Below are 14286 nucleotides of genomic sequence, written 5' to 3' on the forward strand. Positions count from 1 at the left end.
GAGGGCAGTGAACAGTGGTGTTCTGCAGGGATGTATTCTGGGACCCCTGCTTTTAGTGATTTGGGAGTGGCACAGCAGCATAATGGTTAGCACAATGCTCTACAGTACACGTCACCAGGGTTCAATTCCTGCCACTGCCTGTACATTCTCACTACGGGTTTCCCGTGTGCTCAGCTTTCCTCCCACGGTCCAAACATGTACCGATTGTAAATTGTCCCATGATTAGGCTAGGGTTAAATCAGGAGTTGCTAGCTGACACGGCTCAAAGGCACAGAAGGGCCTATTCCGTGCTGTATCTCAATAAATAAATTTTATAAATTACTTTGAGGAAGTGGAAGAGTGGTTTACTAAGTATGCAGATGACACAAAAGTTGGTGGTGACAACCTGTGGAGGGTTGCTGTGAGTTGCAACAGGACATTGCTGGAATGAGAAGTGACAGATGGAGTTCAATCTGGAAAAATATGAAGTGATTAACATTGGAAGATCAACTTTGAAGCAGAATAGAGCGTTAGTAACAAGGTTCTTAGCAGTGTGGAGGAACAGAAGGATCTTGAGGTCCACGTCCATACATCTCTCAAAAGCTGTTAAACAAGATGGTCGGATTGTTAAGATGTACGAGTGTTTTCCTTCATTAATCAAGTTCTGTTTTCAAGAGCTATGAGGTAATGCTGCAGCTCTATAAAATCCTGATTAGATCACACTTGAAATTATTCTGGTTATAGGAAGGATGTGGAAGCTTTAGAGGGGATGCAGTGGAGATTTACCAGGTTGCTGCCTATACTAGAGAGTATGTTTTGAGGATAAATTGGGTGAGCTAGAGGCAGATACACTTGGGGCATTTATGAAACTCTTAGATACGATAATAGAAAAACAGGACTAAGGATTAAGGATTAGATTGATCTTAAAGTTAATTAGATGGCACAACATCATGAGCCGAAGGGTGTATATCATCCTTTGAATGTTCTATATTCATTAAAGTTTGCAAAATTCTCACAGCGTTTTACAAGTTTAGGACCAAGTTAAAGAGAAACAACATCAGCCTATCACGAGAATGGTATGTCTCTATCAAAGATTCCACGGCTCCTCAGCCCTCAATTTCACTGGCTATTAAAGGAAATCATAGTATACCGGGATAGTCCAGGAAAATAATGCCAAGCTCAGAGATCAGTTACAACCTTGATGAATGAGAGCAGATTGAAAGGGTCAGATGGACTACTCCGTGCATTTCAGATGTTTTTGGGTTAAAATTTGGTCAGTTATTTTTACACAAGAAACTTCTGTATTGAGTGGTACACCACAAAATAAATAAAACAAAAAGGAAATAAGATAGTTTTCACCAGAAATGCTGCTGATGCCTTTTTAGAAATCAAACAACTTCAAAAGAACAAATCAACTTACTACAAGCACGCGTCAAGGCAGTAAATGCTATCATCAGCATCACAGAAGATTCCTTCTCATTACTCTGCACAGTATCAAATCTATATCTACAGTTATAAACATAAATAATTCCTTAATTTGTTAAATTAGAATTCAGCAATGCAAGCAGCTTCTCCAGGATGTCTGGTCTTGGGTTTAGTAACATTTACATGTTCGAGTAAAGCTTTTTCAGTATAATTCAAAGACCCAATCAGACAACAAAATGTTGAACTAAAGAGCTTCAAACGACCAAAGAGAACACTAGATTTCAACAATTATTTCAAAAACTGTTTCAAAGGAGCCTTAAAACACATGGACCAGCCAACTCTCTATCCGACACATACAAAAAAACATGAGTACCTCTCTTCTGCTAAAGAAAGCATTGAAAAAATCCTCAGATTTACTAGAAAAAGGGATCCAAGAACAGTTAAGTTTTACAAAATCTTGATAATTCAGTTTTAACAATATATTGCTTGGCATATTTGTACTGAGTTACATAGGGACTTCTGCCACGTCCTTCAAGTGGGACACAAACATCAAGGTGACAATTCAAGGCGGAGCAAACTCCACAGGAAATCTTTGGCCTGCATAGATAACAGCATCATCTTCTACCAGAACTTGCAGCTTATTCAAAGATCGATATGCATCTACAACCATCGCTGCAGTTCCCATGTTCTTGTTTGCCTGGTTCAATTGATACTTTTGTTCATTTCACTGTTAAATATGATTACTGGAAAGTGCTGGGAATAAGGTTTGTTGGAGAAGCAAGCCTGAAAAACAAGTGAGTTAGTGTACAATGGTGAAGAAATAGTATTGTTACCTCCTTCCTTCTTATTCACAGGAATGAAACTGGCTCTAAATAAAAAGGTTCTCTTATTTGCCACCCTATACCAAAATTGTAATAATCGCCCAGAATCTTTGATAACACACAAAATGCTGGAGGAAATCAGCAGGTCAGGCAGCATCTACAGAGAGGAATAAAGAGGTGACATTTTGGGCCAAAACCCTATATCAGGTCCAAACAGTTTATCGGGAGCTCAAAAGTGAACTGGGCTCAAGGAACTTTGAAAAACAGAAATTATGTAATGAGCATTCCACAATCAGATGGCCACATCGTCATGCTCAGACCCAGTACACAAACACCTACTATGCAGAAGTGCACAGAAGGATGGCTTAGCCATGCTTCTGGGTCATGTTCTTTTTAGTTACACTATGCCATACCATGTCACTGTTTCGAAGTTCGATTCAGAAGAACATAAGTCAAATATCCTGCAGGAAAAGGACACAGGAGATCGTGAAAAGGTGGCTACCCAAGAGGAATATCAAAGTTATTTGACAGAATGCCTCACCACCACAGCATTCAAACAAACATCAAGTCTTTGCTTGGCTGATGCTGAGAAGGACATGCCACATCCAATCGTTCATGAATGTTTGTGGTTTCTGCCACATTACATACTGCTTTTATGATGACTAGATCATAAGACATAGGAGCAGAATTAGGCCAGTCGGCCCACTGAGCCTGCTCTACCACTCGATCAAGGGACTGCTCCAGAAATGAGATAGTCATACTTCCCAATGCACTTTTACTTAACACTGAGATAAATCTCAACTAATGCTGAACAACTATTGATGTGGTGAAAGATGCCATCCAGTCATGCTGAAGCTCACTGTCATCGACTCCAAGGTGTGACCCATTAGATAAACTCAATACCTAGGTCAACTTGCCGAGGAATGCAATTAAGTTAGATGCAGTTACTGAGAACTCTCTCTGGAGATGGGCCACTTAAAAGTACCTCATGGAGTCTCAATAAAAACCCCAAAAGTTATAACATGACATAATGAAAATGTTGACTAGAATCTTGTCTAATACTTACATTTAAAATTTTTATGATAAAATATATTTTTGAAATAAAAATTCCAATGCAAGGAAAGATTAGAAAATACCATGCATTTTTTTGGCATTTACTAATATGCATCTTTTTAGCTTTTAAAACAGTGCTACACAAAACAGCAGCTTCCACAACTTGATTATCCTTCAAACAGTGGACTCTATTTAACTGGTCATCGGTTAATCAGGACGGTCACTTACTTTGGATGAAGAACAAAACCTAATCGAGAAAAAGCTCACAGATTTCCTTCATGAATTTGGGACACTACGCTGCTTAATTGGGACAGGACACTGTTGTCAAACAGTTTCTAATTTGCATGTCACATGCACTTGTGTGGTCATTAGACAGTACACCGTGCTTAGAGCAAATAATTTTAAAATAGCGATAGTTGCATATGTTTGTGTTCAAAAACCGTTTTTTTGTCACTGATAGCTGGTGAGAAATAAGCAATAAAACAATTCAGAACTGATTTGCTCACTGTGAGGTTTCAAGCATTCAGGCTTGGGGGAGATGCCAGAAACAACCAGAAGTGAAAATGAATCGATTTTTCTACTTCAACAACTTAAGACACTACGCAGAATTTGAAGGTATTGACAATCATTTTGAATGCTATGATGAAAATGAAAATTTGGAGGATGAAATCATCGAAAGCATTGTCTGAAGGCAGTCCATTATCTGCACTAGGCATCTGCACTGATTCTGTTCATTTACAGTCAAAAGAACACACCAGCATACTCTGTATTAGTTCTTAATAATTATTGATAGAGGAATTCATCCAGTTATATAGTACTGTTGTAGTAGTGGTAGCTCAAAGTACAGTATCATGTATACTATGAGACTCGTCTCCTTACAGTCAGCCATAAAACAAAACACTCAATAGAACTCAATCGAATCCATAACAAATATCAAACACCCATTGTGCAAAAAAGAGCAAAGTGTGCCAGCAATAAGAAAGTAAGCAAATAACATTCTAAACTAAAGCTCATGAAAGTGAGTTCACAGCCATGATGCCAGTCATCACTGCAGCTGGTCCAGGAGCCCAGTAGTTGCAAGCTGTTAGTGGATGCACGGGGTGCCGAATGACGTGTAGCACCTCTGGTGAAGAGGCTTGTCGTGTCCATTCCAGGGCAGCTCACTCACCTTTGGTCCCCTCCAGACACTCAGCTCTCACCTGTGGCTTCAAGTAGCTGTTTGCACAAGACAGCAGTCACACTCCAGTACACCACTGCAATAGGCAGGCTAAACCGAGTGAGGGTAGCAGGCAGGCCTCATACCCCAGTGAGATAGGGATATGCCTGTCCTAGCATGCAAAGTAGGCTACAGCAGACTGGACAGATGAGATCAATAGTGACATCCAAGATCCAAAGCAGCTCTGCAACACTTTATAGACAGCAAACACATGACAGGCACAGAAGACAACGTAGTCATCCACTGCAACCAAGACAGGCCCCAGCTGTGACAACTACTCGCACCACTGGACCAAGACTTCTGAGGTGAAGACAATGGAACCATCCCAGTCCATTGGCTTTTCCACAGGTTTCTGTCATCATTGGATACAATGGACAACCATCCATTAGTATTGGTAGTGTTCTCATTTGTTCTATTTTATTTAATTACATAATACATAAAAACTGAGTAACTATTTAAAAAACAACTTTACCGCTAATGCCCCACCTCCCCCTCATACCCCATCCGTTATTTATTTTTATACACACATTCTTTCTCTCACTCTCCTTTTTCTCCCTCTGTCCGTCTGACTATACCCCTAGCCCATCCTCTGGCTTCCCCCCCCCCGCCTTGTCTTTCTCCCCGGACCTTCTGTCCCATGATCCTCTCATATCCCTTTTGCCAATCACCTGTCCAGCTCTTGGTTCCATCCCTCCCCCTCCTGTCTTCTCCTATCATTTTGGATCTCCCCCTCCCCCTCCCACTTTCAAATCTCTTACTAACTCTTCCTTCAGTTAGCCCTGACGAAGGGTCTCGGCCTGAAACGTCGACTGTACCTCTTCCTAGAGATGCTGCTTGGCCTGCTGCGTTCACCAGCAACTTTGATGTGTGTTGCTTGAATTTCCAGCATCTGCAGTATTCCTGTTGTTTGCGTTTTTAACAATTTCCATGAAAATTTGGCTAATTGGGCAACCGCTTACCTGGAGCAAAATGTACTAGTCCTGATGTGCCCCAATTAACTGGAATCCATTGTATTCAAATATAGAAAACTTTTGCTAATTTTGTTGCTGTTTCTGTGCAAAATTTAAAAATAACAATTTGAAATATTGGTTAATAAGTCACAATCAGGTTCAATCAATTTCCCTGTAATCAATAATTATTCCAAAAACTCTTTTGGTAATGTTGTGATTAAAATGTGGTGAAGATTGCAACATAAATGAACTGTATACACCATAATAGCAAGGTACAGTTAAGGCTGACTGGTAGATGCATATTCCAGAAGTAAATTAACTTACATTAGAGCTATGTACAGTGGCAATAACAGTCCAGCTATCCTCAAACAATCTATGCTCTTTTCACAATCTAAGCAAGGTCCCAATAATGCCCCAGTTAGGAACAATCCTACAGGATCCGTTGAGTTCTGACACCCCGAGCTGTAATAGCGTCATGCTAACCGGTTGGCTGAGTTTACAACCCTCTGCAGCCTCTTGCAGTGTGGTGATGCAACCAGTCACAATGCCCTCCACCATACATCTATAGAAATCTGAGTTGTTTTTAGTGATGTCCCAAATCTACCAACTCTTTAAAAAAAAAGTCACTGATTTGTCTTCAGCATTGCAACAATGTGTTAAGCCGTTCACCAAGATGTTGACACCCAGACACTTGAGGCTACTTTTCTTTTATTTCACTGACCCTTTAATGAAAACTGATGAATATTCTCCCAAATTCCTGAAGTCCACAATCAATTCTTTGGTCCTGCTAACTTTGAGTGGAAGTTGTTCTTGTGATACCACTTAACCTTGAGTATGCTTGAGAATGTAGATATTAAGAAAGAGGATGTGCAAGAGCTTTTGGAAAGCATCAAGTTGGATAAGTCACCAGGACCTGATGAGATGTACCTCAGGATCAGGTGTCCCACAGGCTATTGTGGGAGGCAAGGGAGGAGATTGCTGAGTCTCTGGCAATGATCTTTGCATCATCAATGGGGAGGGGAGAGGTTCCAGAGGATTGGAGGGTTGCGGATGTTGTTCAAGAACATCCAAGAAAGGGAGCAGAGATAGTCCAAGAAATTATAGACCAGTGAGTCTTACTTCAGTGGTTGGTAAGTTGATGGAGAAGATCCTGAGAGGCAGGATTTATGAACATTTGGAGAGGCATAATATGAATAGGAATCATCAGCATGGCTTTGTGAAAGACAGGTCATGCCTTACAAGCCTGATTGAATTTTTTGAGGATGTGACTAAACACATTGATGATGGTAGAGCAGTAGATGTAGTGTATATGGATTTCAGCAAGGCATTTAATAAGGTACCCCATGCAAGGCTTATTGAGAAAGTGAGGAGGCATGGGATCCAAGGGGAAATTGCTATGTGGATCCAGAACTGGTTTGCACACAGAAGGCAAAGAGTGGTTGTAGACGGGTCATATTCTGCATGGAGGTCGGTGACCAGTGCTGTGCCTCAGTGATCTGTTCTGGGACCCCTACTCTTTGTGATTTTTATAAGTGATCTGGTTGAAGAAGTGGAGGGATGGGTTTGTAAATTTGCTGATGACACAAAGGTTGGGGGTGTTGTGAATTGTGTGAAGGGCTTTCAGAGGTTACAGCAGGACATTGATAGGGTGCAAAACTGGGCTGAGAAGTGGCAGATGGAGTTCAACCCAGATAAGTGTGAGGTGGTTCATTTTGATAGGTCAAATATGATGACAGAATATAGTATTAATAGTAAGACTCTTGGCAGTGACGAGGATCAGAGGGATCTTGGGGTCTGAGTCCATAGAACACTCAAGGTTGCTGTGCAGGTTGACTCTGTGGTTATGAAAGCATACGGTGCATTGGCCTTCATCAATCGTGGGATTGAGTTTAGGAGCCGAGAGATATTGTTGCAGCTATATAGGACCTTGGTCAGACCCCACTTGGAGTACTGTGCTCAGTTCCAGTCACCTCACTGTAGGAAGGATGTGGAAACCATAGGAAGGGTGCAGAGGAGATTTATAAGGATGTTGCCTGGATTGGGGAGCATGCCTTATGAGAATAGATTGAGTGAACTCAGCCTTTTTTCCTTGGAGCGATGGAGGATGAGAGGTGACCTGATAGAGGTGTACAGGATGATGAGAGGCAATGATCTTGTGGATAGTCAGAGTCTTTTTCCCAGGGCTGGAATGGCTAGCATGAGAGGGCACAGTTTTAAGGTGCTTGGAAGTAGGTACAGAGATGATGTTAGGGGTAAGTTTTTATATGCAGAGAGTGGTGAGTGCGTGGAATGGGCTGCCAGCAATGGCGGAGGAAGCAGATACGATAGGGTCTTTTAAGAGACTCCTGGACAGGTGTATGGAGCTCAGAAAAATAGAGGGCTATGGGTAACCCTAGGCAATTTCTCAGGTAAGGACATGTTCCACACAGCTTTCTGAGCCGAAGGGCCTGTATTGTGCTGTAAGTTTTCTATGTTTCTGTTCTATGTTTCACTTCTGCACGCCTCTTTCTTGCCATCTCTTCACACAGCTGGAACCATTTGTTTGCTCAAGAAATGTGTAAAGGAAAGCTGATGTCTTGCTGATTAGGATTGGTGCACAGCTGTGATGAGACCATTGTAGGAGTAGAGCCTAGGTTTGTCTCTGTACTCAGAGGAAAAATATACTCAGGTGACATACTTAACGCAGTTGACTGGGAAACATGTCTGAAGACACCTGATACAGTTTTGTAAAGACCAACAGGCATAAAAAAAGTTGAAGCACATCAGCATTGATAGAAAAAATTAATACATTGTTCATACTTCAGCTCAAACGCCAATTGCAGCAATTTACTCGGTGATATCCCTTGCTGCAAAAGGACTCCACACTCTTCCTTTACCACCTTGTCCAGCTGTCACACAAAGGGCCAAAGAACCACCTCACCTTCACACAAAGGGCCACCTTGTTCTATTTTGGGCTGCCATATCAAGCTCCAATTCTAGTTCTCAGTAACTACCTTCTAGGCTGAAAAGTAAATATGCAACCTGCTTTAGTTTGAAAGATCAGTGCTGAGCTTCCAATTCCACCCCGATACCAACCATGTGCATCATCTCCTGCATGAACTTCGTAATATTCCAATTCAACCCTAGACATATTGTATGTCAATCCATCCCACTAGATATCACATCGTAATCTTACAACTTGCCCTTGTCCATCACTTTTGGATTGCTCACAGTAGTAATACTGTAATTGCTCAAGTTGAGTACGATATTTTCTTAAGGGGTTGTCTATCGGTGGGTCATGAGGTGACTGCATAGACTGATCTTCTTGGGGCACGATAGCCTAGCTGTAAGTGTGATGCTATTATAGCTCAGGGTAGAGTTTGGAGTTTAATTCCAACACCATCTGCAAGACGTTTGTACTGCAAGTGTTTGTTCCACGCTGTATCACTAAATAAATAGATCCTGGGATCCGCATCGTGGGAAGGGTGATGCACAGGTGCTTGACCGACCAGTGTCCAGTGGCATCTAATGCAAGACAACTGGGGACCCTTCACTATGCAGCCTTTCTCAGCCTTCACTGCTGTTATGATGTGTCATCGTTTTCTGCCAGCTCCGCCATTGAGATCTTGGTTGGATCACTGTCTGGAACAGAAGTTCTCAAACTTTTTTTAAGCCATGGTACCCTACCATTAACCAAAGAGTCAGCAGACCCCAGGTTAGAAACCTCTGGTTCTGGAACCTCCCACCTTGACCTTAACACCATGGGTGACCCAGTCAGGAGCCAAGTTCCAGATGGCTAAACTCAAAAGAGTATAGTTTTCTGGATCTCAGGAACTCTCCACCGCAACAGGATGAGGATCTTCCAATCAAATCCGTACATTAAGGGCTACTGCTACATTAATGTCTCTTTTTTTAATTCCCATATTCCTGAGTACATTTGCCCTTGATAATCTTTTTACACGCTCATGGAAGTTTGAAAACAGTCCACATTTTTGTTTCTTATAAGTTATTCCAACTTCCTTTCATTCTAACTCTTGGTGGTTCTTGCCGTTATGAAACCACGGTCAATCAGCAAGCCCGCTACTTGTTTTTGTTTTAAACGTCTCCACATTTAATCTAATATTATCCTTAACTTTTGTTTGGCTTGCAATATTCTATGTTTTTACTTATGAAAGGAATGTATAGCTGTATCTACATTCATTTCTTAAAAGTAGATCATTGTCTATCCACCTCAAATCTATTAATGAATTGCCCTAACCCAATCCTCATACCTTGCCAGCGTCCTTGGTTTAGATTCCTGGGATAATCAGTTCCAGTTTTAACCGGTCTGCAGCGAAGTCACCATAAAGGCAATCATATAATGCACATATCTATTTGTACTGGTAAATTAATCCACTTTAAAATTATGTACATTCAGGCAACACATTTTTTCACCGCTGCAACGCCTTCAAAAGCTCGTCGACCACACTTGCAAACCCGTACTCCAGCTAACATTCTGCCTTTGAAGAGAAGTACAGCAAGGTCAAGTTGTGCATGATAGACGTACGGTGTAGATCAGGGGTTCTCAACCTGAGGTCTACAGAGCCCTTAATTAATGGTAGGGGCCCATCTAAGAAAGGTTGGGAACCCCCGGTCCGGACTCCCCAACCACAAAAACGTCAAAATTATGTCGTCTCATCCTCAACGTAGTGTAACATTGTGCAGAATATAACCCTTATTACTCAAATTCCTCCTGAATACAGATCGTTTTCAAAAGGAAAAGGGAAATTAAATACAGATTTTCCTCAATGCAAATTAACAAAATAAGAGAACAGTGTGTGCAAGCAACAAGTAATAACGACGCTATCATCAAAAAAGCACAATCCAGTAGTCACGGAACAGAGACGCGCACTGGAGACTCCGCGAATACTACGCAGATGGTACACACGCTTCAAGACCATACCGAAGACAAACACATGAAACCCACTGTATTTCTTGTAGTTATCACAGTAATCAATCCTTGCCCACCCGGGAAAAAGGGGGCTTTTGCATGTATGAATGTTTGAGAATATGCGCAAACTATTGCACAACACAAGAACGGTACAACATTGGATTCTGAAGTGCCAACACTTCACCCAAAACGATCACAAGATAAAACTTTGTAAAGTATTCCTGCACTTCATTCTAGCCTACAAGTGGGCGAGGCAACATTGGAGGCGGCACTTTGAAACCGAGCAGGCTGACATACAGCTACTACACCCCTTCATAACGCACACCGCTACACTGCAAGAAGGGAAATAACATGCAAAACAAGCAAAAATTACTATTTAGAAGGCTACCCCCTCCTCCCCTCAGCATGTGAGACGAGATACTCAATCCTTGCTCAGGGGTTAGGGGTTGCACTGAAGATAATTGACTTCCACTCTTTACCGCTTGGTAATTCGATACCGGGAATCACAGATCTTTCAACTCAGGAGGGGAAAATTCAAGAAAGACAAAATATACATAATAAAACTCACATGGAAGCAAAATCTTTAAGAAGAAAATATGTGATCACCACGCAAAATGGCGCCGCTGCTCTCGGGAGAGATCTCCAGCGGGAGGCGAGCCCCCCTGCACCCTGGTTCGGGGTTCCGCTCCTCCGCCGCTTGCCGCTGCCTGCCAGCGCGCCTCGGACACCCTATCGCAGCGCTCTTCTGTTCCCAGCTGAGCTGCGCTGCGCTGCGCGCTACGATGGAGGAAAGGAAGGAGATGCAGCGGCCGCCGGTAAACACCGCCCGCGTCGCCGCGCTTGAAATTCCCCCCGAACGCGCGCTGAACTGATGCAGTTTCCACAAGCTGCTGGGGGCGGAATTCAGAGCCCCACTCAAGCTCCGCCCCCTCACTCATTACTATATTCAGCCCCGCCCCCTCACTCCATCGCCACTTGCAGACCCGCCTCTCACTCTATTACCATATTCAGCCCCGCCCCCTCACTCTATTACCCTATTCGGCCCCGCCCCACACTCTATTACCATATTCAGCCCCACCCTCACTCGATTACCATATTCAGCCCCGCCCCCTCACTTTATCAGCATATCTAGCCCCGCCCCTTGCTCTATATCAGCATATGCAGACCTGCCCCACATTAGCCAAAATCTACATTGATAGCCCCAAGAACCATTTCAATCAGTTGTCATATTGTAAAATTCAAGGTTCAAAGTAATTTTATCATAAAATTATAAATTTTCTTTGAACTTTTTATCAAACTACGTATATGTCACCAAATACTAATATTTTAGATTTAGATTAGATTATGAGAACACTCAGTCCTCTTTTAAATCATTTAGAAATGCATACATGCATTAAGAAATGATGCAATGTTTCTCCGGAGTGAGATCACAGAAAACAAGACAGACCAAAGACTAACACTGGCAGAACCACATAATTATAACATATAGTTACAGCAGTGCAAAGCAATACCATAATTTGATAAAGAACAGACCATAGGCACAGTAAAAAAAAAGTCTCAAAGTCCTGAGTCGATCGACTCCCGAGTCCCTGATAGCAGGCGGCCAAAGGGAGAAACTCCCTGCTGTAAACCTTCAGGCACCGTCAACTTGCCGATACCTTGGAAGCAGCCGAACCCAGCCAACCCTGAGTCCATCCGTCCGAAAACTCCGAGCTTCCGAGCAGCCTCTCGAGCACCATCCGCTGCCGAGCACCTTCGACCTCTCCCCAGCTGCTGAAACATGCAAAGCCGAGGATTTCGAGGCCTTCAGCTCTAGAGATTCCGGTTACCACACAGTAGCAGCGGTAGCAAAGCAAACATTTCAGAAGTTTTCCAGATGTTCCGCTGTGCTCTCACGTCTGTCTCGATAAAATCAGGATTGTGCACGCTCCCCTACTTGACAAATAACAGATATTCATCACCGAAGTGACCGCGTGTGCTGTCGTCGCGCCGCCATCTTCTCCCCCCTCCGGGGAGGATTTCTTGCAGGCATTCACAGTGGAACAAAGAAGTACAATAGAATCAATGAAAATCTACACACAAAGACTAATGTGCAAAGGAAGACAAACTGTGCAAATGTAAACAAACACATAAATAAATAAAACTGAGAAGGTGAGTTGTAGAGTCCTTGAAAGTGAGTCCATAGGTTGAGTTCAGTGTTGTGGTGAGTGAACTTATCCATGCCAATTCAGGAGCCTGATGGTTAAAAGTTAATAACTGTCCCTGAACCTGATGGTGTGGGACCTAAGGCTCTCGTACCTCTTTCCCGATGGTAGCAGCGAGAAGAGAGCATGGCCAGGATCGTGGGGGTCCTTGATGATGCTCTCTCGTGGCAGTGCTTTTGCTGCCTTCTCACTGGTCAGTGACCCAATCAATTGACTAAAAATCACTTTTGATACACATGAGCGTATTGTGCTTTAGTAATGGATCGACAGGGTTGATCAACACCTCATATACCGTCTGGGTAGTCTCCAGCCCCTTGGTATGAACATTGAATCCTCCAACTTCCAGTAGTCCCCTCCCCCTCCCTTCCCCCATCCAAGTTTCACTCTGCCCCCTCCCCCAGCTGCCTCCCTCATGGTTCCGCCTCCTTCTACTACACATTGTGTTTTCCCCATTCTTTCTTCACTTTTCCTGCCTATCACCTCCTTGCCTCCCCTCCCCCACCCCTTTATCTTTCCCCTTACTGGTTTTTCACCTGACACCTACCCGCCTTCTCCTTCCCACCCTCCCCCACTTTCTTTACAGGGCCTCTGCCCCTTCCCTCTACAGTCCTGACGAAGAGTTCCAGCCCGAAACGTCGACTGATCATTTTCACGGATGCTGTCCGACCTGCTGAGTTCCTCCAGCATGTTGTGAGTGTTGCTTTGACCCCAACATCTGCAGAGTATTTTGTATTGATGATGGGGAAGCTCACCCTCCTGTCTATATTATTAAACCAGGCATTTGACTAGAGAGGGAAGAATGTTTATTAACACACCTGGATAGTACTTTATAAAAGCAGTTTGCTGGGAGATGGTCACAGGAAAGATTACAATTTATTTATTTATTTAGACAAAGCATAGAATAGTGCCTTCCGGCCCTTCGAGCTGTGCCATCCAGCAATTCCTCAATTTACTCCTAGCCTGATCACAGAGCAACTTACAATGGCCAATTAACCTACCAACTTTGAACTGTGGGAGGAAATCAGAGCACCCAGAGGAAACCCACGCAATCATGGAGAGAACATACAAACTCCTTACAGTCAGCAGCAGGGATTGAACTTGTATTGCTTGTATTGTAAAGTGTTGTGCTAACCGCTATGCTTCCGTACCACCCAAGTTATTGTAGTTAGTGATCCAAAACTGTAAAATCTAAGAATTAAAGCAACCTATTTAAAGACAATAATGCCAGACAGAGTTGCTACAATGACCTGGCTCTTTAAACCCATTGCATTTCCCCCACTTACAGCTGTTAATTTTTTATTACCTCTATACTTGATTTATTTTCAATTGTTTAGTTAACTTATTGCTTCTTTTCTAACGGAGCATTCTACCTTGGAATTTTTCCAAAAAACATTGTCTTTAAAGTGGTTAATTCCTTGACACTGTTGTTTAATGCCAGGGAGAATATTAACTTTGGTATAACTTGTGTATAAAACAAAAAAAAGTATTGTTTAGTAGCAAGCAATAAAAAGATATCTAGTAATTAAAATGATGCTGTGAACCTTATCACTGGAACTGAACTGGAAAAAATAATTTATTCCTTAATTTGCTACCTTATGATTTAATTTAAATCAATGTTTATATGTTCAGTATCATAACCACATTAAATCAATCACAATTTAACCCCTGAATATATTGCTTAATGTGACAGTCGACATACCTGTAAAGTTATGTCGACAGCAGAGACTCA

At 42.5% G+C, this 14286-nt stretch overlaps 1 protein-coding gene across 12 annotated transcripts in view; it reads right to left on the reverse strand.

Annotated features, from left to right (window-relative positions):
* Positions 1-11234, reverse strand: part of epb41l2 (erythrocyte membrane protein band 4.1 like 2) — a 195604-nt gene extending 184370 nt beyond the window's left edge. For 11 of the 12 annotated variants that reach the window (XM_063034657.1, XM_063034648.1, XM_063034639.1 and 8 more), the window contains exon 1: positions 10922-11234. The gene's annotated coding sequence lies outside the window, so the exon portion shown is untranslated. The remainder of the gene's footprint in view (positions 1-10921) is intronic. The other variant, XM_063034592.1, reaches the window with a different exon arrangement.
* Positions 11235-14286: the final 3052 nt, after the last annotated feature.

The sequence above is a fragment of the Mobula hypostoma genome, chromosome 2, assembly GCF_963921235.1.
Source record: "Mobula hypostoma chromosome 2, sMobHyp1.1, whole genome shotgun sequence".
Taxonomy (NCBI): Eukaryota; Metazoa; Chordata; class Chondrichthyes; order Myliobatiformes; family Myliobatidae; genus Mobula; species Mobula hypostoma.